At 42.4% G+C, this 25,108-nt stretch overlaps 1 pseudogene; it reads right to left on the bottom strand.

The window, feature by feature from the left end:
* Positions 1 to 216: 216 nt before the first annotated feature.
* LOC139662333 (pleckstrin homology-like domain family B member 1) overlaps positions 217 to 25,108 on the bottom strand; it is a 61,111-nt pseudogene continuing 36,219 nt past the window's right edge.

Genomic DNA, 25,108 nt, shown 5'->3' with positions numbered 1-25,108 from the left:
TATCAGGACACAAAGAGATTTACTCTGAAACGCATAGGCCAATAAAGATGATTAATGAAAGGGATCGAGTTGCCGTCCTGAACCTTTTTTCCCCCCATTCCTATTGATTATAGATATAGTTTGATACTTTTTAGAGCAGGCATCGACAGCAATGCCACAAACCCCCTTATCAATCACAGAGTATAGGTTCAGGATAATCTATATCTCGCTTCTTACCCGCGATTCGATCAGTCTGGCCTTCTCCAGCTGGGCCTCCCTCAGCATCTTCTCCATCTCCTCGATCTTCAGGGCGTCCATTCCACTGGCGCTGGGTGTCAAAACACAAACACACAGTGTTACAAGATGAGCTTTCACAGACCTGAGACCAAGGTTATTACAGTTTTGCGTTTTTCATTCGTTTTGATTTTTTTTATTTCGTTTGGACTTTTTGTTTTCAGTTTCAGTTTCGTTTTAATTCGTTTTCTAAAGCGGGTTTTGCTAGTTTAGTTTGTATTTTTTGAAAATGCTTAGTTTTAGTTTTTATTATCAGTGTTAGTTTTAGTCGTTTTTGTAATATGGGGTATTTGTCAGGGGCGAGATTCAAAAATTCAAAACACTAGGCTTATGTATGAAATAAAAAGACGAAAACTAAAGACATTTTCTCTATAATTTTAGTTTATTTTAGTTAGTTTTGTAAACAGACAATACAGTTTCAGTTTTTATTTTTATTTCAGTTAACGAAAAAAAAATTTCACACCTAGTTTTCGTTATTTCGTTAGTTTTCGTTAACGATAATAACCTTGCCTGAGACATATTTGTAGAACTACATTACACTTCTACCTGAATAACACATTTTTTAACCAAAATTTCACATGGAACGTTATACTTCCAAGTAGGGTTGGAACAATATGGATTTCTGGAGGTCAATATGGATAACAATATTTCTGGATTGAAGCCACTAATAGGCGAGATTTTCTGCCGATACTAATTCCAAGAAATGACAAAAAGTTACATTTTCCCCCATAATTGTATTCTCATCAGGTTTGAAAAGCCTTTGAAACAGCATTTAGAGCATCATGGGACACTAAAACTCTCCATGGAAACCCGGGAAAACAACAACAACAACCACAATAATTACGATAAAACATATTCATGAATACCTAATCAAAAAGTCTGGTAACACTTTCTATGAAGCCTGTGTCTATAATCCGTTATAATCATACTTGTAACACATTATAATGCCATCATAATGCATTATAAGTATAGTTATAATCATGCATAGACATCAACACACATTACTTACAATCTGTTGTAAAGCTCATTACCACTTAAATGAAAAAGCTTTATAACAGATTATGAGTAATGTTATAAAACATTATAACTGTCTATGCATGATTATAACTATACTTATAATGCATTATGATGGCATTATAATGTGTTATAAGTATGATTATAATGTATTATAGACACTGGCTTCATAGAAAGTGTTACCAGTCCGATTAGAATCAATTCAGATTAGGGGCTTCCCATAGACAACTGGTGCAGTATTGATCAAGCATGCAATAAATATGTAATCAATCAAACTGCATTGTATCGGAGGTGGGTGACACTGACTGGACCATATCTGATTTTTAGTACAAGAAGAAGTTATAAGAGCAGTGAAGCACTTCTGGCAGCTAAACCTATGAGCCTCTGTGTGTGGGGATGAGTTTGAAACATCAATACATCTGCTGTCTATCTCTATCTGTGTACCGACAACAACCTCAGATGTTTTTCCTCAAGTCCCTGAGATGGAAACTACAGTACGGTCTACGCTAAAGAACTTCTAGTCTGAGGCAGGGTGAAATATTTACCTATTGGAAGAAAAGAAGGGAAGCAGGATATTAGGCAGTGATCCTCTAGTTATGAATACTTCATTTATTGACACGCTGACATCAGAACGCCAGTGTCTCGGCCGAAATCTGGCTCATAAACTTTGCTATCCTCCCACCTCCTCGTCTTTTTATTTTTTTTTATTTTATTTAGGACAAAAGAGCATTTCAAACAAAATATCCATTATGTATACCAACATCACAAAGAGCATGTGCAAGGAAGACCAAAGAAACCCCGAGGGGCTTATGGAGTGTCTCCCTTAATAACAATCATACATAATTACAATATAGTGTAATGAAACCCAAACGTTTAGAAAGAACAAAACAATATAAACAAATCAATAGGTAAAGTAATGCCATTAAATAAATAGGGGGGAAAGTAGAAAATAAGAAACCGTTTTTTTGTCCAAACGATAACAAACTTTACTTAAGATACCAGTATTGTTTGGCAATTTTGGATGAAATTTCTTTAATATGGGGTTTGTCATCAATTAATATGCCTAAAAATCTAGAAGCTGAGGTTAATGAAATAGCTGTCATTTCTCCACTGCGCATTGTTCATCACAGAGGAAATCCCATTAATGTTGAAAAAAAAAAAACGCTATTAGCAGTATTTGGAATGTGGCTCTCGGGGGCTGTGAGTGGGATATTCACAGTGGGTTCTGCTGAAAACATGCGGAGGTGAATACCGAGGTAATACAACACACAGCTTGGCCACATTAACAGATGCTCTCCAAATTGGCCAGCCTGTGGATAAGGAAGTGAAGCGGTGGTCTGGGAGGATCGGCATGCTGTCTGTGCATCTGTGTGTATGTGGGCTTTTTGTCTGTCTTTTTGTCACGTGCAATATAAAACTACAGAGGGAAGAAAATGATTCACTTGTGGACCTTCGTTCGCGAGATGAACCGCAGACATTCAGTGCCAGAACCAGATGGGAAAATGTGATGGTTTAGAAATGGCGTGGTGATGTAGCAGAGCAAAAAACACGTGTTATGAGGAAATTAATGATACAGCACTTGGGTTTGACCGATGGGGGTTTTGAAGTATGATACCAACAATTTAGAGTTTAAGTTACATGTCATTATTTGACCATTTCCATTGCAAAAAATTGCAAATATTCAGTGTTTCTGATCAAAATGTTGCATTAGAATCAATTCAGGTTAAAGTTTGCCCATAGACAATCAGTGTAGTGTTATTCAATTCTACGATAAATTATGTAACCAATCAAACTGCATCATATCCATTAGGGCTGAACGATTTTGAAAAAATATCTAATTGGGATTATTTTGACTGATATTGCAATTGCGATATGATTTGCGATATTAGAGGGAATGATCATTTTTACATCATTATTCTCATTTTCATTGAAAAACGTATTAAAATGATTATGGTGTGATTTTTGCGGGGATCTGTACCAAACAAAGATGTTTTCTTAAGTCTGTAGAATATGATGTGTAGGCCAGGACATCTCTGCAGCACCACAATATTTACTTTAAAATGCTATTTTGACACATTTCACCTCCTGCGATTTGAAAATTGCAGTAGGCCATATTGCGAATTTGAAAAAATTTTGATTAATTGTTCAGCCCTAATATCCATCATATCAGAGGTGAACAACACTGATTGGGCCAGATCTGATTATTAGTTAATAAAGGGCCAATATTAGCAAACCAGTGCATCGATCCAACTCTTGTCCATATGCATGTATACTGTATGTATCCATGTGGGCATGACTGTGTGTGTGTGTGTGTGTGTGTGTGTGCGTACCCTCCTCTCATACCTGGACATGTTATCCGGCGAGCAGGCCGAGTTGTTCCCGGTGGACACGCTGGTGTCCATGCTGTCGGAGCTCTCCAGGCTCAGGGTGTCGTAGGGCTGCTCGCCCGCCGACGGGGGCTGGTGGTGCAGGATGGAGTGGTGCACCAGCGGGGGGGGGTGGTGGGGGCCTCCGGAGCTCTGCTGGCTCAGCCCCGGGGCGTAGGCCATGGCCGGGGAGGAGTAGGGGGAGGAGGGGGCGACGAGGTGGGGCTGGGAGCCGTGGAGCGCCTCCCACTGGCACTGGGCCTCCACCGCCGCTCTCTGCTTGAGCTCGGCCAGCCGGCGCCGCTGCTCCTCGATCACCTGCTGACCTGGAGGGAGGGGGGAGGGGGGGGAGGTGTGATCAGCGGGTCCCGTCTGCGTTCGGTTCGAGGCGGAAGATCGAACCGTAACTGAGCGTTCACACTGCGAGCGACGTGATCGACAAGTCACCGGAGACCGATCGTTTCCTACAACTTTTATCTGAAAGACTATAGGAGTTGATTTAACGATCTAACGTTATGAAATGCAATACCAAAGCAGTGAAAAATACATGATATGCCTTAGGGCTGGGCAATATATCGATATTATATCGATATCGTGATATGAGACTAGATATCGTCTTAGATTTTGGATATTGTACTATCGTGATATGGCAAGCGTTGTCTTTTCCTGGTTTTAAAGGCTGCATTACAGTAGAGTGTAGGATGGGAGGATATAAGATTTTATCTTTTATTGCAATAAAAACACTCATAATTTTATCTTGGTGAATTTCCATTATCGGGATAATCGTGAATATCCTCACGAGTGACTTGAAAAAGCTGTCTAGCTCACTAACGTACAGCCCTATTGATTTCCTGATTTGACTTTTGCCACAAGGGGGAGCCCGCATCTTTCCAGTCAATCGTCACCATGGCTGAAGGCTCGGCCCATTGTAAGGATGTTCACAAAAAAAAAGATATGTGTCCTATGATGCAATAAAAATATTTGTTTCTTAACAAAATGTAAGGTAAAGTGATTCCAGTATGTTTTAGTGCCATTTTCAGAGTTTTAAACATATTTTGATGATTATCGGGATAATATCGTGAATCGCAATTATTTCGGCCAGGATAATCGTGACATGAAATTTTCAGATCGTCCCATGCCTAGTAGAGTGATGTAATTTTCTGAACTTACCGGACTGTTCTAGCTGTTCTATTATTTGCCTTTACCCACTTAGTCATTATATCCACATTACTGATGATTATTTATCAAAAATCTCATTGTGTAAATATTTTGTGAAAGCATCAATAGTCATCCCTACAATATTGTCGCAATATCGATATCGAGGTATTTGGTCAAAAATATTGTGATATTTGATTTTGTCCATATCGCCCAGCCCTAATATGCCTCGTTAAACTTTGTAGCTGCAGACCACTATATAGATGCAATCTCACACCACCTACAATCGGTCAGAATAGAGTGACCCATCAACCAAGTTGCTCGCAGTGTGAACGCACGGTAAGAAACAACAAAGGCAGCCCTATAGACAGCCCTATAGGCCACTGAGTTCAAACCAACATGCTAGCCATAGGTCATCACAAGCATCCACCTGCTGGAGAATCACCAAAGTAATACCAGTCATTGTAAAACCAGCCCATACACCAGGAAAACCATGAAACCATGCATCACACATACAAGTATGTGCTCACTCAGTATCGCAAGCCCGAGCATGGACGCAACAACCCGAGATCATCGCCCATCACCAAAGAGTCTCCGCAGCTGGAGCAAGAGTTAAGTTGCTATGTAACTCCTCTCATAGTCAGATCCATGCTACTGTGCACCCGGTGAGATGCCTCTGGAAAGAGACGCCGAGGTCAATAACTCCACAGCAGGAGTGCACTGAACACTGAACATGCAGTATTGATTCTCCTGCCGACAGGAACATTCACAGAAGATTGATAGGAGAAGAAAGAACGTACGAGGGTTCAGACAAAGAAAAGATGGGGGGGGGGGGGAGAAGAGTTAATGGCATGAAGAAGAAGAAGATGGAGTAGAGGAAACTGTCAGGTGAGGTCAGAGTCCGAAATTACCACCTGCCGAGCACCAAATGCCGGTAAAATTTCTATTTGGTATTTCTATGTGTTGCCACACTGGCTAGTTAGTTTTTCATTGATACCATTTGAATGCCTTGGTTACATACAGTGTGTTTGCCTTTTTTCAAACGTTCAGACTAGGGCTGGGCGATATGGTTGAAATCAATATCATGATAATCATAAGGATTTTTCTCGATATCAATATATATCACGATATGGTTCATGTATGCAAAATCCTGTTAGATAATCAAATTAATGTTCATCTCATTGAACAGAATGGTAATGTTTGGTGTGATGTCAAACAAAACTGACATTTTCAAATAATATTCCTACCATACCTCATTTAATCAGTAAAATTTGCTTGTCATCATCAATTTAGACAGCAGAAATGTGTGTCACGATATTAAAATATCTTCATCATCACGATATGATTCTACTAAAAGACGATAAATGATAATATTGAATTATCGCCCAGCCCTAGTTCCTGATTGGCTGCATGTTAAGCTGCTCTGTATAAAGTGGTAGTGTCTACACTGGCTGAATGGATAACTAGGTTAATGTTAGCTGTATTACAAACTTGATCCACTGTAGAAATGAGCAAACACATCTTTAAATGAAACTCTGTTCTTGTCTTTTTCACTGAATGCTTCACACAGTACCTGATTCCATACATGAAGTAGCATTGAAAACAGGTAGGGTGACATATTTCTATGAGAAATTGTAAGATATTTTAGTTTGTTGGCCCTTGGCAGGTGAGTCAAAAAGTTCATTTCGGACACTGAGGTGTATGTAGAGATGGTAGAGAAAGGATGACAGGACGAATCCCACTGAACAAAAGATAGAGAAAACAAGAAAACAAAAACACGATGAGTCCCACTCCTGGACGCAGTGATCCCTCTACCTGCTGGGCTTTCCTCTATGGTGGGGCGACCGGAGGACTGGGGCTCTGTGGTGCCAATAGAGGGAGGGGCAAAATCCACAGACAGGATGACAGACAGAGAGACAGACAGACAGACATGGCATGAGGACAAGCTGAACTACAGACGCCGACAGATGTGACCGGCACCCGCGGGTGGCCCCCTGCTGAGCTAAAACACCGGCAAAGTGACTTCTAATCCATTTGTCCATTCAAACAGCAGACAGACAGTGAGGGTCATCACTCTGAAACAGACTGATGTCACACATTCAGCTCCATGGAGCACAGCAGGGTAAGGCTTCACACTAACTGGTACAACTACTCTAATTGGAGAGCAGTTTGTGTGTTTGTGTGTCCCACTATGGAGGAGAGGAGAGGAGAGAAGAGGAGAGGAGAGAGGAGAGAAGACAAGGAGAGGAGAGGAGACAGGAGAGGAGAGGAGAGGAGAGGAGAGGAGAGGAGACAAGGACAGGAGAGGAGAGGAGAGGAGACGATGAGAGGAGAGGAGAGGAGAGAGGAGAGGAGACAAGGAGAGGAGAGAGGAGAGGAGACAAGGAGAGGAGAGGAGGAGACAAAGACAGGAGAGGAGAGGAGGAGACAAAGACAGGAGAGGAGAGGGGAGAAGACGAGGAGAGGAGAGGAGAGGAGAGGGGAGATGAGAGGAGAGGAGAGGAGAGGAGAGGAGGAGAGGGGAGAGGAGATGAGAGGAGAGGAGAGAAGGCAAGAGGAGGAGAGGAAGAGAGGAAAGGAGAGGAGAGAGGAGAGGAGACAAGAGGAGGAGAGGAAGAGAGGAAAGGAGAGGAGAGGAGAGGAAACAAGGAGAGGAGGAGAGGAGACAAGGAGAGGAGAGGAGAGGAAACAAGGAGAGGAGGAGGAGAGGAGGAGAAGAGAGGAGAGGAGACAAGAGGAGGAGAGGAAGAGAGGAAAGGAGAGGAGAGGAGAGGAGAGGAGGAGAGGAGACAAGGAGAGGAGGAGAGGACAGGAGGAGAGGAGAGAGGAGAGAAAACAAGGAGAGGAGAGGAGGAGAGGAGGAGCTTATAAATTCTAGTTTAAATAATGCTTACTTCAGCATGTATCAGTGCTGGTTAGTGTGAAGTGTTACCCGGGGCAGACCAGTGGCCCCCTACAGCAGCGGGACAGTTACCTTTCTGCTGCAGGGCTAGCTGTCTCTTGGTCTCGATGTCCTGCAGGGTGGCAGCCAGGTTCCTGGGCAGGCTGCCGGTGCTGTTGGCCACCAGCAGGGGGCTCTGCTGGGACAGAACATCAAACATCAAACTCAAACGTCAAATCCAGCTTTATGGATTTCACAGTGTTCAAACTTTTGACTGTAGAGGCTCATGCACACCTTCAGTTTCTTGTAGACAGGAGAAAGTGATGGATGGATGATGGATGATTTTTGCACATTGTCTTCATCATCCCTATGTTTATGTATTTCAATTGTGAAATTCAATTCATATTTTTTCTCAAATTTTTTTTTTCCTATTTTCTATTTCCACTATTATATGATTGAATGTGCCTATGTAAATTTTGCATTGTGGTAACCTACTGCCTATTTAGAGGTATATTTATGGGGCAGCCCAAACAGTGAAATTATGATAATGTTACCCTGAGATTTACCATTAGCCTAATATTATTATTGTCATTATGGAAGAGATGATTTTGGATTCATTGTTTTTAACTTTAACTATATGATTCAATGTTTGTATAATAAATTGATGACATCATAGATTGTGGAATGTCCATTTTTGATGGTGGGTTGTGCCTTCCTTGTTGTGCCTTACCTTAGAGGATGTGTTGCGTCCCAGTGTCGCTGCCCCATGCTGCCCGGGGGATCCGGAGCCCGTTTTATGCCGATGGACCGTCTGACCCGCGTCGCTGTCCAGCTTGGAGCGGAACACCTGGATGGAAGGGAACATAAACTGAGATCAGAAATAAAACGAGAAAATGAAAACAAACCCGACCCGGTGGCTGAAACGATGATTTAGAACGATGTGAAGAGCACAGCTGAAATCCAACCAAGGATGAGTTAAAAGCACTCACTATGACACGAATGGTTATAAGCGTGTTTAGCGTTATGCCGGGACTATTACACATGATTAATGCCGTGTTAAAATAGAAATATTGTATCAGCTCAGCTCTGCTGCACAGGAACTGGCATTAACAGTCCGTGTTCCATGCACTGCATCCTGGAGATATCAAAGAGCCCACAGACAATAGTTGAGCTTTGGTTGAGCACACACACACACACCTGGGACAGCAGCCTAAGTCCCCTTTCATCGGATGGCACTTTGATCAGGCTCACTGAAGTTAATGCTGCATTCGCGTCCCGTGGGAATTACCGACGGAAAAGGCCTGACGGTTAAAAGCAAGCGACTTGGAAGCGTTCACACGTTCAGAGCGCGTTTGAAGCCGTCGAGACACCATGTTTGAAGTGTTCCGTAGACTTCGGCTGCTCCCCATGATTATTCTCCGCTTTCTTACACGCCTGACACACGGGGCACTTAGCGGGTGATGCATTTGAGTTCATGTTCTACAGCGGATGTTGATCACAAACAAAAAAAACAACTTGTTTGCTTCTGTGGCATTTTAAGAGTTGTGATCACAAAATGACTGATGTGATAAACGCATTCGTTTTTGTTTGCTTTACTCAAAGTGAATATATCATCCCCCCTGCTTGACTTCACCACCTGAGGTGAAGCGGAGGTGAGCAGTGTTTTCAAGCAGGAAACTTGTCTCTTCCATCTTTCCCATAGGGTATGAATGCAGCATAATTACACACCTGATGTCAATTCTCTCTCTCTCTGTTTCTCTCTCTCTCTCTCTCTCGGCATGAAAGTTCACAGACAATTTTGCCAAAGCATCAAGGTAAATATCAGTCTAGGTGTGCGTGTGTGTGTGAGAGAGTCAGTGCCCGGACAGAGGATCTGGGTTGCTGCGTGTTCAGCTCCTGAACCCAGAGCCTCCACCACAGAGTGAGGATCAGTAAACTATGTGAAGGAATTAATTAATTAAGTTAGTTTAATTAATTAACTCTCTCTCTCTCTCTCTCTCTCTCATTAGCTTTATTGGCATGAATGGTAATCAACCGTTATTGCCAAAGCAGAACAATAAACAATTATATATATAGTATACATATATACATACACGTACATAAAATATGTTAAATTTGTAAAAGAGGGTACAATCAGGGAATTCGATTCAATGCAATCAAATGTCTTGTATTAACCGGAGAGATATGATAATATAAATATCTCTCTCTCTCTCTCTAATAAGCTTAATTAACAATAAACAATTATATAGATAGTATACATATATACATACACATACATACATGTACATAAAATGTCTTGTCAATCAAATGTCTTGTATTAACCGGAGAGATATGATAATATAAAAAATACAGTAACATCTCTCTCTCTCTCTCTCTCTCTCTCCACACACGTCCCACTCCTTGTCTGGGTGTCAGTCAGACTCGGACTCAGACTACTTTACAATACACAATAATCAATCAATCAGTCAATAGCAGGAGGCTGTCGACAGAAGGCATTATGGCAGACAGACACCGTGAAAGAAGGAGAAAGAAAAAAGAGAGGAGAGACCCTTCTGATACCTGCAGCGTGGGCCTGCGGCCCGAGAGCGACTTAGCGGGGAGGGGCGGAGGACAGAGCTGGCCGGCCTGTCCCGCGGCCATCACCTCCTGGTACCACTGCTCTAAATCTAGCCTGGGGAGGTGAGGCCTACTGCTCTCAGACTGGTACTGGAGGACCGCACAGAGAGCCGGCAGGACAGAGCAGAGGACAGAGGAGAAGAGAGGAAGGGAAGGGAAGAGAAGAGGAGATGAGAAAGTTAGCGAGCATTCAAAGAAAGAGGGAAAAAAGAGCAGAAAACAGGTTTCATGTTTTGCATACCCTGATGACGGATTCATATTTTCTCATGCTTTCATCATGCATTTCTACTTCAGATGTCCTTGACACGTCGGTATTGTCGGCTGTGTTAATGCTCAATACCCCGCAATTGCAATATTCTTATTCATATTCTGTTTCTGTGCTGTATCCTATTTCTATTTTGCTGCTGCGACGACCCAATTCCCCCACACGGATCATTAAAGTTTTATCTCATCTCTTATTGTCCTTGGACCCTAATTAGGGCTGAACAATTAATCGAAATTTTATGGAAATCGCAATATGGCCTACTGCAATTTTCAAATTGCAGGAGGTGCAATATTTGTTAAAGGTGAAATGTGTCAAAATAGCATTTTAAAGTAAATATCGTGGTGCTGCAGAGATGTCCTGGCCTACACATCATATTCTACAGACTTAAGAAAACATCTTTGTTTGGTACAGATCCCCGCAAAAATCACACCATAATCATTTTAATACGTATTTATTATCATTCCCTCTAATATCGCAAATATATCAGTCAAAATAATCGCAATTAGATATTTTTTCAAAATCGTTCAGCCCTATGGATGATGCAGTTACTTTGATTACATATTGATTGTATAATTGATCCGTGCTATGCTTGTTTTCTATGGGAAGCTCTTCAACTGAATTGATTCTAATGGAACAGTTTTAGGTTTAAGTATGCATGTTTTATAATTATTATCCTGGGTTTCAATGGAGTTTTAGTGTCTCATGGTGTTAATAACTGGGGAAACACTGAATACGTGGAATTTTTTGGAACTTTTTGAGCATATTAATTAGGGCTGAACAATTAATCGAAATTTTATCGAAATCTCAATATGATAATTGGTTAGGGTAAAAATTGCAGGAGGCGCAATATTTGTTAAAGGTGAAATGTGTGTCAAAAGAGCATTTTAAATGAAATATTGTGGTGCTGCAGAGATGTCCTGGCCTACACATCATATTCTACAGACTTAAGAAAACATCTTTGTTATCTTAGAGTTTTTCAATGAAAATGAGAATAATGACGTAAAAATTATCATTCCCTCTAATATCGCAAATCATATCGCAATTGCAATATCAGTCAAAATAATCGCAATTAGATATTTTTTTCAAAATCGTTCAGCCCTAACCCTAATACATATCTCTCCAGTGTGATTTGACATAAAGCTCGAGCATCATTTTACCACACATGTGCAATAACACTGCATAGGCTCACTGACATCTTAGCACTTCAAACAAGTTGGATTGACTGTGCATCTGTAGTTGGAAGTATGTTGTAATTTCAAAACAGATTTGGTTGTTTTTTCAATCTCAGTCTGTTTGTTCATCCGTCACACGCAATATTTCAGATTGGATTTTGACAGAACTTGGAGGAACGCTGAAGAGAGAAGAAGAGGGAAGGGGCGACACACACACCTCCACAGAGAGAGAGAGGGAGGAGCCATGCGGAGAGGAGAGGCAGGAGAAGGCGGGGTCTGCCACTCCCGACTGCAGGGGCTGGCGAAGCGGGGAGGTGGGGGAGGACTCCACCTTCGGCATCCCGTACATCTGAGTTAACTGGCCCACGGTCACGTACTCCTTTCCCGCGGGCAACCCACACACACACACACACACACACACACACACAGCAGGGGGGAGGGGGGAGGAGAGGAGGAGGAAGAGAGACAGGAGTAAAGACAGACAGGTCAGTTGAGTGGAGGACAGACAGCTGGGAGGGAGACATGTCAAGTGAACTTCTGCGTCAGTCATGAAGGTATGAGGGAAGGGAGTGCTGAAAGGAAATGCGGACTGGATTACAACACACAATCTACTTGAGGCTTAGACCAGTATATGGGGCCTTTTATTAAAAATCAGATATGGTCCTTTCAGTGTCCTCCACCTCTGATATGATGCATTTTCTTTCATTAAACATTTCTTCAGGGTTCCTACACATTTTCAATTTAAAAAAATTCCATACTTTTTCCAGACCTTGATTTGTTTTGAAGATTTTGTCTGGTGTTCAATATGATTTACGCAGATAGACATCTTGCCCCTGCTAACTAGGTCATATCACTGTATAGATGAAGATTGTTCTTCACAGCGACAAATATCACAATATGTGAGATGATTGGCAGGGTTTCCATTTTAAAATTCCATATTTTTCCCAGACCCTATGTTCTTGACTGGATTTGATTTTGGTGGGTATTTGATATAACGCATGCTGACAGCGGCTGGGTAATAAGAGCGTCCCTCTATCTGAACATTATTCTTCACATCAACAAAAACTGTGGACTCAAAGTGGCTCTACAACAACATAAAAGCTAGAATTATGTGTGTATCGGACCTGAAGCGCAACATTTTCCATACTTTTCCCAGACATTTTTTTTCAAATTCCCAAACTATTCAAGACCTGGAAATGATCAAATTCATTTTTAATACTTTCCCAGACTTTCCAGACCTGCGTAGGAACCCTGTTTATTGAATAGTATTTATGAAACTGAATTGAGTCTAATGTGACGTTTTGATTGGATGCCACACAAGTATAAATAAATATGTTACTTTATCTTTATTATTATCCTCACTTTAAGAGTCCCATGATGGTCCTAATGTTGCTTCAGAGGCATTTCCTCCAAGAATACAATTGTGGGGGAATACTTTTTTGGCATGAAAATTAAGTATATCGTCAGCCTCAATCCCCCCCCCCCCCCCAAAAAAAAAAAAAAAAAAAAAAAAAAAAAAAAAAAATAAATATATATATATATATATATATATATATATATATATATATATATATATATATATATATATATATATTGGTCAAACCCTAATCAACTCCAGTGCATTACTAATCCATCCTCCATACCAACATTAACGCCTACTGTAAATGAACACTGCCTTCCAGCTACAGAGGGGTGAGTACAAGCTGCTGACACCGAACATGTAGCAGAAAGCGAGGCCAATAGTACAGTGAGTATGCTGCATCAGTGGTTCTCAACGTGGGGTCCGGGGACCACCGGGGGTCCTTGAGGGGGCTCCAGGCGGTCCCCAGCAAACTGATGAATTGTTAAACTTCAAGTGAACACAATTAGAGAATGTAGAAGAATGACTGTTTTGATCATAGTTTCACTGTTATCTCTGTACCTACAATATAGACAGTCATGGAATTATGGACAAAATCATATCTGACAATAAAAAATATTTGGGTCCGAGAGATATGGGGGGGTCTACGGTCTTAATGTGGACTAAATCAGGGGTCCTTGATATGAAAAAAGGGTTGAGAATCACTGTGCCTCATGATCAAACAGCCAACCAGTAGAGGGAGCAACATCGATATGAAAATGGAAGGATGGAGAGAGACAGAGGAGAGCCGAAAGAGAGGAGTCAGAAAGAAAGGAGACAGACAGGTTGAAGTGATGGTACCTCGCTGGGGCCGGCTAACGCGGCGTCTATGGCGAACGAGCGGCCGTGCGGGACGGGCCCGCTGCTTTCACGGTGGCCGCCGCCGTACATCTTATAGACGTCCGACAGCTTCAGGTAGTCCTGAGCGCCGGGCCCCCGGGGGACAGCGAGACGAGAAGCCGTGAGGACAACAACAACGCCGTACTGCACTTCTCATACACACATACACACACACACACACAAGACAGCCTGCCGAGAGCAAGGCGCGTCGGGCTTTTTTTGGGGTGGGGGGTCGGAGATTAGGAAGCGTCTTTGCAAGCGACAAAAAGCTCAGGCCGGTGGGTTATCTCTGCTAAAGGGGGTGCATGGTGCGTGTGATGACAGACAGACAGTGACACACCCGGCAACAAAAAAAAAAAAAAAAAAAAAGTGTGCGTCTTCTGCGGTAGCTGTTACACAATCAGGAGGGTCACACACACACACACAGGCATTTTGTTGGTTATTATCACATGGCTCAACCAGTGATGTAGTGGTGAATGAAAAAGTGGGTAAACTATGAGCTGTAGTGGGTGATCAGCATAAGGCAAACAACCTCTAAAAAGCATTAATTCATGCTTTTTTTTTCTCCCTGTAAAGACTATCCTCATATACTGTACGTCAGTTTAACACTACTCCTTATGTATACTATGAATTCACATCATAAAGATTCATTTTTAGGTGCGTTTCCCCTCCACTACATCCCTGGGCTCCGCCACACAGAACAGCTTGAACCGAAAGCTACTGTGCTGGCTCCTTTTTCAACCAGTGGTGGAAGAAGTACTCTGATCCTTTACTTAAGTAAAAGTACCAATACAGCAATAAGCAAAAATACTCCATTACAAGTAAAAGTCCTGCATGAAAAATCCTACTTAAGTAAAAGTACATAAGTATTAGCAGCAAAAGGTAGTTAAAGTATTAAAGTAAAAGTAGTGGTTTGGTCCCTCTGACTGATATTTTATTATATATGACATCATTAGATTATTAATACTGAAGCATCAGTGTGTAAGCAGCATGTTACTGTTGTAGCTGCTGGAGGTGGAGCTAGTTTGAACTACTTTATATACAGTTAGCTAGTTTAGTCCAGTGGTTCCCAACCTAGGGGTCGGGCCCCTCCAAAGAGTCACCGGATAAATCTGAGGGGTCGTGAGATGATTAATTGGAGAGGAAAGAAGAAAAAAACAAAGTTGTGATACACAAATCTGTTTTCAGTTTTTGGACTTTTTCTCCAATCTTTGATTTTTGCTGAAATATTGGATCATTTGAACATTTATTGAAATGAAACCATGTGAGGTTTAGAGGGAAAAATCACTATTTGGTGGAGCTGTTAACAACTCATAGACATCTGAAATGTGACCCGACTACACACTGCTTTTTGTAAGACGTCAAAAGCCAAAAAGGTTGGAAACCACTGGTTTCATCTTTAACAATGTGTTGTATTTTAAAAGCTTGTTATATTATCCATTGTGTCAAATCTCCATCTGAAAAGTAACTAAAGCTGTCAAATAAATGTAGTGGAGTAGAAAGTACAATATTTCCCTCTGAAATGTAGTGGAGTGGAAGTATAAAGTAGCATCAAATGGAAAGTACAAGTATCTCAAAATTGTACTTAAGTACAGAACTTGAGTAAATGTACTTAGTTACTTTCCACCACTGCTTTCAACATTATGTTAGTTATTATTATCGTAACTATGCTCAAGGACAATGTGAAAAGGGACGGGCCTGGGCCAGCACAGTATGGCTTACAGGTGAGACGCCTGAGCCGCGGCGTGAACAGGACGTTAACAAAGTGCAGTGTGTGATTTTTTTTTTAGGGGCGTGTTACACAAGACAGCAGAGAGGGGGGGGGGAAGCTGCGGGGGGGGGGGCGTCATGCGGCGGCCGTTAGTCCGGGTTACCTCCGTCGGGCTGCTGGGGTACAACTGACAGGAAGGGGAGGGATGTAAGTAGGAAGAAGAGGCTCGACAGAGGGAATGCTGGGAGGAGTGGACATCCTCTAACAACAGGTCGATCTCGTCCATATGGAGCGCGTCCTGTTTTAACAGTTCAGGGATAATTGCTCTTACTTTCTGCAGCGAACTTGCGGGACACTAAAGACACTCAACTGCTGAGCTCCCCACACAAAAAAAACCACACTGGTGTAATTGTAAGTGAGAATGTCTAAAAACAAGGTCTTGTACTGATTTCTCTCTGTTTCAACCTCAGCCAGGTTTGTCTGATGACACCATGTCCGAGTTAAACAATTTGTCCTGTGATGTAGTGGTAAATAAGCTGGGTGCACTATGACCTCCACTCACTAATCATCAGAAGGCAAATGTCAAAAACTAAAATCAGTAACATTCCCAGAAAAGCGTAAAAGAGTAACTAAACCCCAAACCCAAATCTGCGTAAAGCCTGACATTTAAAAGGTAAAAATGCTAATGAAATTGCCATCTGCTATTGGCTGATCTTTGGTGTCAGGTGATGTCACCACCTGCTGTACTCTATAGCAGTGATTCTCAACCTTTTTCATATCAAGGACCCCTTATTTAGTCCACATTAGGGCCACGGACCCCCATTTGCTGAGATTTTGTCTCTCAGACCCAAATCTGAACGTCTATCTATTGTTAGATATGATTTTGTCCAGAATTCCATGACTATCTGTATTGTAGGTAGAGAGATAACAGAGAAACTATGATCAAAACAGTCATTCTTCTACATTCTCAAATTGTGTCAACTTCTTGTAAATGAAATAATGCTGAAGTTTAACAATTTATCAATTTGCTGTGGACCCCCTGGAACCCCCTCAAGGACCCCTGGTGGTCCCCCGGACCCCACGTTGAGAACCACTGCTCTATAGAAGGCGATATCACCTGGTTCCAAAGATCAGCCAATAGCAGATGGCAATTTCAGTAGCATGCTTTTTTACCTTTAAATGTCGGGCTTTACACAGAATTGGGTTTGGGGTTTAGTTCCTCTTTAAAGGATCCTATCCTCATAACCTAAATCAGTTTGATAATACTCACTATGAATTCATATCATAAAGATTTCTATAAGCCTAAAAAGGTGGCTAAAGTGAGTTTCGGTGAGTTTACCCTCTTCCACTACACTACATTCCTGGATCTGTCCGCCAACAACATGCCTGTTAAAAGGTTAGATCTGTCTGATTCACACCAAGTCTGCACACAAACAAATCACTGGAATTAAACAGGTATGTGTGTGTGTGTGTGTGTGTGTGTGTGTGTGTGTGTGGTTCCCCGTATAGAGAAAGATATCGCTCTCTCACCTCCCTCATGGCACTGGAGGACTTGGGGAAGCTCTTTCCTCCCGTCAGGCTGTGGTATCTCTTCTCCAGGGCCGACAGCCTCTCCTTCTCCTGGAGCATAAAAAGGCAAATGTTTGTACGAGGAGATTTTTGGTTGGAGACCCTATTTAGTACACTCAGTAAAAAGTGTGTAAAGTGTACCTTTTGTAGCATTTGCAGTGTGAGAGTCCGGTCCTTGGCCAGCCGCTCGCACTCCTGAGAAGCCTGCAGGCCCAGCTGGCTGGCCTGGCTCTCCAGAGCAGACACCTTCTCCTGAGGACCAGAGGGGTAGACAGAGTTACATGTGGTGGGGACTAACAGGCAAAAGTCAAAATCATAACACGGGATATCTACCGTTATTAAGTCATGGTACGACAAGTGCATCGGCGCTTTCTTGGTGCTTTGGTGGAGGGGTGGACTTTAAAAACTCCCCAACATTTTGATCAGATTCCACACAAGTACGCATCAATATGTACTCTTATGATTATTATGCTGGGTTTCAATGGAGATTAGGGATGGGACGATATGCTTATCTCACGATACAGTTCCATACATGTTACAGGGTTCACGATTCGATACAACCGCGGTACGATGTCATGAATAAAAGTTCAACGACAAAGTCTGACTGTGTTTATTTCTGAGACACAAATCTTTCTAGAGAGCTTGTGCAATTGTGATGGACAATGTGATGGACATGTCCTTTTCGAACATGTTATATTTCAATTTGTGTTGTTTATGAGAAGTTGTTTAGTGAGTTTGTTGTATAGGTTTATTGTTTGTTAGATTACGTTTATTAGTTCATTAGTTTATGAGAATTTGTTTACTGAGTTTGTTGTATAGGTTTATTGTTTATTTCATCTTATTGTTATTCTTGTTTTTATTTTTTATTTTTTTACATGTTCGAAATAAAAATTATCAATCAATCAATCAATCAAGCAGTCTAAATTGTGATTACTACAGCAGAAAAAAATGGAGCAAATATCGCGATTCATTTTTTTTGCCCCACGATACGTATTGTCACCATTTTGTAAGATAAGATAAGATAAGATATCACTTTATTAATCCCCTTGGGGAAATTTGGGATCCTGTATTGGGATATACTGAATTTGGATATATCTTCCCATCCCTAATGGAGAGTTTAGTGTCTTAATAATTAAGGCTGGGTATTGGCAAGGACCTCACGATACGACTGTATCACGATACATTGCAATACTCTACATAATTACTGAAAATGTAAAAATAGAGCTGAAAATACAACTTGCTGTGTACCACCTGGGTAGTCTAATATGTTCATCACATTATATTGATAACTCAGGCGGACAAATTGAGTCAAAACTATTTAATTCAAAGGGATTTGAGGGAAATTTCAGGACATTTTAAATCCGTTTAAAACATGAAATAATTTTTTTTAATGTATCGATACGAGGGGCTGGAAAATCGATACAGTATCATGGAAACATTTTTTTATAAAATTCGGAACACATACTTTTTGTCCTTTGGCATGACCATGGTCAAATAGATATTGAATATTAGCACAAAACATCTGCCATTGCCAGCTCCAATCCAAAAAAATATGGGTCTTGTCTTCCACAGGCCATATCGGTGGAACCCTAATGAGGATACTGGGGTACAGCAGGTGTCCCGCAGTCTGTCAGAGAGCTCCTCACCTTCCTCTTGGCCACGCTGCTGTGGTACTCGGGCCCTCTCCTGCAGCAGCTGCTGGCTGATAGTTTCTCTCTCCTCCTCCAGGCTGCTCTCCTCTCCAGCTGCTGAAACTCCAGGTCCTCGAACTGTTTGGTGCCCGCTTCCAACGCCTCTCCGTCCTGATGGAGCCACGTACAACAATATCCGCGGTTACGACACGGGACACCGAGCTCTGACCGTACACAGGCAGATCAGTTTGATAGCCGCCCATTCTCAGACCGAGCAGCGAAGCCGGACGCCTTGCTTTTTAATGTAAGATTGGGTAAAACGTTTTTTTCCTAGCGTGGTTGAAGCGCTTCCTTGGAAGGGTTAGCGTGTTTTCCCCCAATAACTTCAGCAGACTAGTAAAAGCACACTGAGCTCAGCCAGGCAGACAGCCATGGAAGAACATGCTTCTACTGCAGCATTGGTGTAGTGAATTAGATGTGCTGTACAGGGGACAAGGGCCGGTAATCTCTATCAAAACCAAAAAATTTGTGGTCAAAATGCGATTTTGACTTGATGTCATTTGATTTGACCGCTATTTTATCTCCATCACTTTCACTTTTCAACCAGACTTCAAACTAACCCAAACCCTCAATTTGGGATGATGGTTATTCTATAAATACTCTCTGAAAAATGTGATTTGGTATTTGAAAAAACATATGTATCAATATCTACATTTTAAAAACATGCCTATCTAAACAGGAATGCTGGCAGCATCTTAAGAACTTTGCTTACACCACGGTTATGTTTTTTGGAGGATGAAATTATCTGTGTTTCTGATATATATACACTGTACTGCAGTGATCTCAACCTTTTTCATAAGAAGGACCCTAATTTAGTCCACATTAGAGCCATGGACCCCCATTTGATGAGATTTTGTCTCTCAGACCCAAATCTGAGAACATTTTTATTGTTAGATATGATTTTTGTCCAGAATTCCATGACTCTCGGTATTGTAGGTAGAGAAATAACAGAGAAACTATGACCAAAACAGTCATTCTTCTACATTCATTGTAAATTGTACATTGTAAATTAAATAATGGTGAAGTTTAACGATTCATCAATTTGCTGGGGACCCCCTGGAACCCCCTCAAGGACCCCTGGTGGTCCCCGGACCCCATGTTGAGAAACACTGCTGTACTGTATATTCCAGAGACAGGCCTATATCTTTGGTACTCCCCTGTCCTTGCTGTCACTATATTGTTGCTGACAAGGACACGTTTTAAAGTGCTTTACAGGAGATCGGTGTTTGGGTCTGAAGGCTTTGTATCACTTGTGAAGGGACTGGACTGCTGGCAACATCAATTGAAAAAGAGCCATCTTTGCCAGTGGTCTGATGAAGAGCAGGGAGATCAAAAACTCATCTAGGTGTTAATGAATTCATACACCTCGGGAGCAAGTTACAGTATGCAGACTCAGCTTTTGTTCTCTGTTTAGCTTGTGTTCTTTCTGGCACCTGGTTAAGATTGAGATTGAGATTTTTTATTGTTCAATTCATTGGTAACACTGTACAATAAGGGTCACCAAGTTAAGGGTTAGTTTATGCTTAATAAGCATTAACTAACCCTTAATTAACAGTTAACTAATGTGTCTGATAATCATTTACTAATGGTGTTCATGTTAACTAAGGTATTAATTTATACATTATTTAATAGTCATCTTTATAAACTATTAATGTATAAATTAATACCTTAGTTAACATGAACACCATTAGTAAATTACACATTAGTTAACTGTTAATTAAGGGTTAGTTAATTCTTATTAAGCTTTAACTAACCCTTAACTTAGTGACTCTTACTGTAAAGTGTTACCAATTCATTTTTACTCACAGTCTGAAATTTCTGAGCGCCAAATGCTGGTCAAATTAGTCTTTGACCTGTAACTTTTTGACGTGCCTTACATATTGAGTAAAGGGTTTGCATGAGGAATGAAGAATAAAAAAAAACATATTGCCATCTGTGTGACAAAATGCAATGAAATTTCAGATCACTGGTAAAAACTAACAACAGGCCCTTACTCTAAACCAAGCGGATACATTCAATTCCATAACAGAAGTCACAGGATGAAAGGGAGGGAAGAGAGAGAATGGGACTAGTTAGGGTCTATGTTAATGGATTAGTGAGCGGTTACAAATTATGCAAAGCGTAACAAATCACAGAAAAGAGATGCGCATCAGAGTCATGCGTGCATTCATATCCAAAATGCGGCTCTACCCGGCTGTAGTGACCAGGAGCCGATGCCCTGCTCCCGTCTCATCCTGAGGGCTTCAGTGGCATGTGGGTGTGGTGCGGAGGAGGGAAAATTCCAGCAGCTTGTGGCCTTAGCGAGTCTGTGAGGGGAGTGTGTATGTGTGCATGTCTGTACACCATATGTAGCGGGGCCCCAGCTAAAGGGTTAAAGGTGCCAGTAGCACTATGTATGTGCCAGCAAAAAATATACAGCAACACACCCGTGCTCCGTACTGACACAAACGCTAAGAATTTGCCACGACACGACAAATGGGACGCCACGTTTCTTTTCGGCGCCGAGGTTTTACAGATTTGAAATTCCACATGGGCTTTCGATGGCCAAGTGTTTCTTCTGCCAATGTACTTCACCCTCTTTAAAGAAAGTAATGCTGTTAAGCTTGTTATTACCTCCGCCAAAGGTTATGTTTTCGGTGCCGTTTGTCTGTTTGTCTGTCTGTCAGCAGGGTTACGGAAAAACTACTGGCCCGATTTTCATGAAACTTGGTGGAAGGGTGCAGCATGGGCCAAGGAAGAACCCATTCAATTTTGGAGCGGATCCGGAGCCGACTCGAAATTTGCATATCATAGCAGACTGGACTATTGGCCTTGGCGGAGGTCTGCGCTCTCCGAGTGCCCTTCTAGTTTGTTTGTTTGTCTGTCTGTCTGTCAGCAGGATTACGGAAAAACTACTGGCCCGATTTACATGAAACTTGGTGGAAGGGTGCAGCATGGGCCAAGGGAGAACCCATTCAATTTTGGAGCGGATCCGGATCCGACTCGAAATTTGCATATCATAGCAGACTGGACTATTGGCCTTGGCGGAGGTCTGCGCTCTCCGAGTGCCCTTCTAGTTTGTTTGTTTGTCTGTCTGTCTGTCAGCAGGATTACGGAAAAACTACTGGCCCGATTTTCATGAAACTTGGTGGAAGGGTGTAGCATGGGCCAAGGAAGAACACATTAAATTTCGGAGCGGATCCGGATCCGACTCACGAACAAGCAATAATAGCACGAACCTTGGCGGAGGTCTGCGCTCTCCGAGTGCCCTTCTACAAATTTTACAAATACCATCACTGCGCTGAAGTAACAGCACTGTGCTGCTGGAATTTCCCACTGAACTAGTGGCGGGGGGAGGGGGGGGGGGTTGCAGGCTAGAAGGAACTGGGGGTCGGTGTTGCTGGCGGGCTCTAAAAGGTTGTGGGTGTGGGGGAGCGAGTGATCTCAGGATCGGGTGTGTGTGCGGTGGCGGGGTGATAGATTGGGTCAGGGGTTTGTAGTGGCACAGGGGGCAGGCTACAACTGCAGATTGGGAGTCGGGGGGTGGGGGTTGGGTGGGGTGGGTGGGCTTTGGTTGCTTCTGCTCGGACTCGACGACCCACCCGTTTGAGCTGTTCCTGCAACTGTTCCCGCAGGGACTCGGGACAATTATGAAGCTGGTTCTTCAGCTCAGCGTAGCCCTCCTGGAGGCTCTGCAGGGCCCGGCGCTCGGCCTCAACATTAGCCCTCTCCTAGAAAGACAACACACACACACACACGCCCACACACAGGACGGAGGGGACGAGAGAGAGAGGGAGAGGGAGAGAGAGACAGAGAGAGAGAGAGAGAGAGCGAGAGAGAGAGACAAAAAACACACTGCTCAAAATCCACGCCATGCAAATAAAAAAAGCTGCCTGGTGTTAGCAAGAAATAGGCCATGTTGGGATGTTATAATAAAAAGCCTAGGATCCATAAATAAAATGCGAGCCTCAAACTGGTCAGAACAGACAATTCCAGCTCTTATACACTTCCTAATACAATCTAACTCTATACATTGCTACAATATAACCAAATAAGACATGCTGTGACTTGAGGTTTTTTTGTTTTGTGCTATGACTGAAAGTATCCCAACTTAGTCGCGATCAAATCTTGGGTATAAGCATCCACGAATGCCTCTTTGGCTTCTCTAAAATGATCGACCCATTCTCTCGCATGTCGTTAAAGCTATTGGCAATAAATACCCTGCGAGAACTTTTATATCTTCAAAAAAAAAAAAAACATAAACCGCAATACACCGTGAGAAAATTAGCCTCGTAATTTACCTGACGTCTATGAGCCCCGGAACTTTTATGAACTCACTTCTCATAATCCTGAGCAAAGACAGTCTGACTACGGTGAGGTGCAGAAGCGGTGTCTCCCGGGTGCTACTCCAGTTTCCAGCTGAGGAACCGATGGATAAACCTTGCTGTTATTGCCCGTGTTGGATCGATCAGTCAGCGGGGCGGATTTAGTGTTTTCGCCCTCTACCATCATAACAGCTACGATGTGAAAAGCCTGAGAGCTAGTCCCGCTCCTCTAGGACTAGCAGCAACTCCCGCTATAAAATGAAAGGCGGGTTGCGTCTTGAGAGGCAGGTGGATGCCTCAGATGAAGTATACGGCAGTTTCGAAAGATTCATTGCCATGCCATGATACAAAAATGCTATTGCTGTCTGAATTGCACAACTGGGGCCAGTTGCATAAAGCTAGTTTAAGACTAGTCTAAGCCTTAGACTGGTCTTAGGTTGGACTCGGCTAATTAAGACTGTCTGTTACATATTACGACTGACTTATTTTGAGGTAGGAAAGATAGCCACCTTCCCCCCGGCTAATCTTGAGTTAAGAACTTTGTTGTTATGGCAACGAGTTGGCCTAAGTTTAAATACTGAAGCTGTTTCATAAAAAACGGCAAATCTCTGTTTTTTGGAAAGACCTTAAGAAGAGAATGAGACAGAAATAACACATTAGAGATCTACAACAATCAAGAAGTTGTAGTAACGGGTAAATATAAGTGTCCATAGCAAGTTTGACTTAAGGTCACATTTAAGTCTAAGACTAGGTCTATCTTTATGCAACTGGCCCCTGGTTTATATTCTGGGAAAGGAGAACAGAGAAGTCATTCCTATAACATTCTCTCACGGTGTTATCTTCAAATAAAATTAACAGTGAATAATGCTGTTCCATATTTTGCTGGGGACCCCCTCCTCTCAAAGCCCCATGGGAGTCCCCGGACCCCGGTATGTCTTGTCATTTCAATAATATAAATCAAGAGAATTTATTTGAATCTTTTTCAGACTTTTTAAAAAGGACATGTAGACACCTTGTGAATGGGCTGAAGCTTAAAGGAATAGTTCACCCAAAAATGAAAATTCTGCCACGAAGAACTGGTCCCCACTGACTTCAGTTGTTTTGGAGAAGGCTGCTATGGAGTTGTGTTGGCAGCCTCCCTGTGTGTTATATGGACAAACCTCACCTGTGTTTCAACTGGCATGAGGGGGAGTAGATGATGACAGAATTTTCATTTTTGGGGTGAACTATTCCTTTAAATTCTCTCTCTGCTACTGTTGAAATGTGGTGGGTGCAGGTAAGAAGAGGAAAGGATGCCCTAAAACCACTGTAGAGAACATGCTAGTAGAGAACTACTGTATCACTTTACTCAGGGGGACTTGCAAGAACCCGTGCACTACAACACCAAAAGAGTACAGAACCCGGAGGGTCGTTCCGCAGACAGATTTCGGAAAGGACTTTGCCTCTGGCCCCGGCACGCGATCTGCCATGCAGACGGTGAAGAAACAGGAGAGCAGGGGAGCCTAGAGAGTGGCTGTGAGTGCTGAAGAAGTAGAAGAAGGGGATTAGGGGGTTAATGGATGTCGGTTAGTTAGTAGAAGGCGAGCGGAGAGAGGAAAAACAAGAGATGAGACCTGAGACCAAACCACCGAGGGAAAAGTCAGACAAGAGAGGAGAACACCCAGAAAGGCAAATGCAGTCCTTTGCTTGGACCTTTACCTCATACCTTGAAAGAAAAGGGCTCAAAAAGGAAGAGGGGAAGTCTTCCATCTGCACCAAATTCAAAACACTACACACACACTTCACTGTGAAATATTAGGGAAGCTTGGAATGGATAGGAATGCGGTCTTATGTAGTAAAATGATCATTGATC

Source organism: Centroberyx affinis, unplaced genomic scaffold (genome assembly GCF_046629955.1).
Source record: "Centroberyx affinis isolate AG114_WGS23_722 - 3 ecotype Tasmania unplaced genomic scaffold, CSIRO-AGI_Caff_v1 ptg003762l_1, whole genome shotgun sequence".
In the NCBI taxonomy this organism is placed as follows: domain Eukaryota; kingdom Metazoa; phylum Chordata; class Actinopteri; order Beryciformes; family Berycidae; genus Centroberyx; species Centroberyx affinis.
This window is presented reverse-complemented; position numbering and strand designations above follow the sequence as displayed.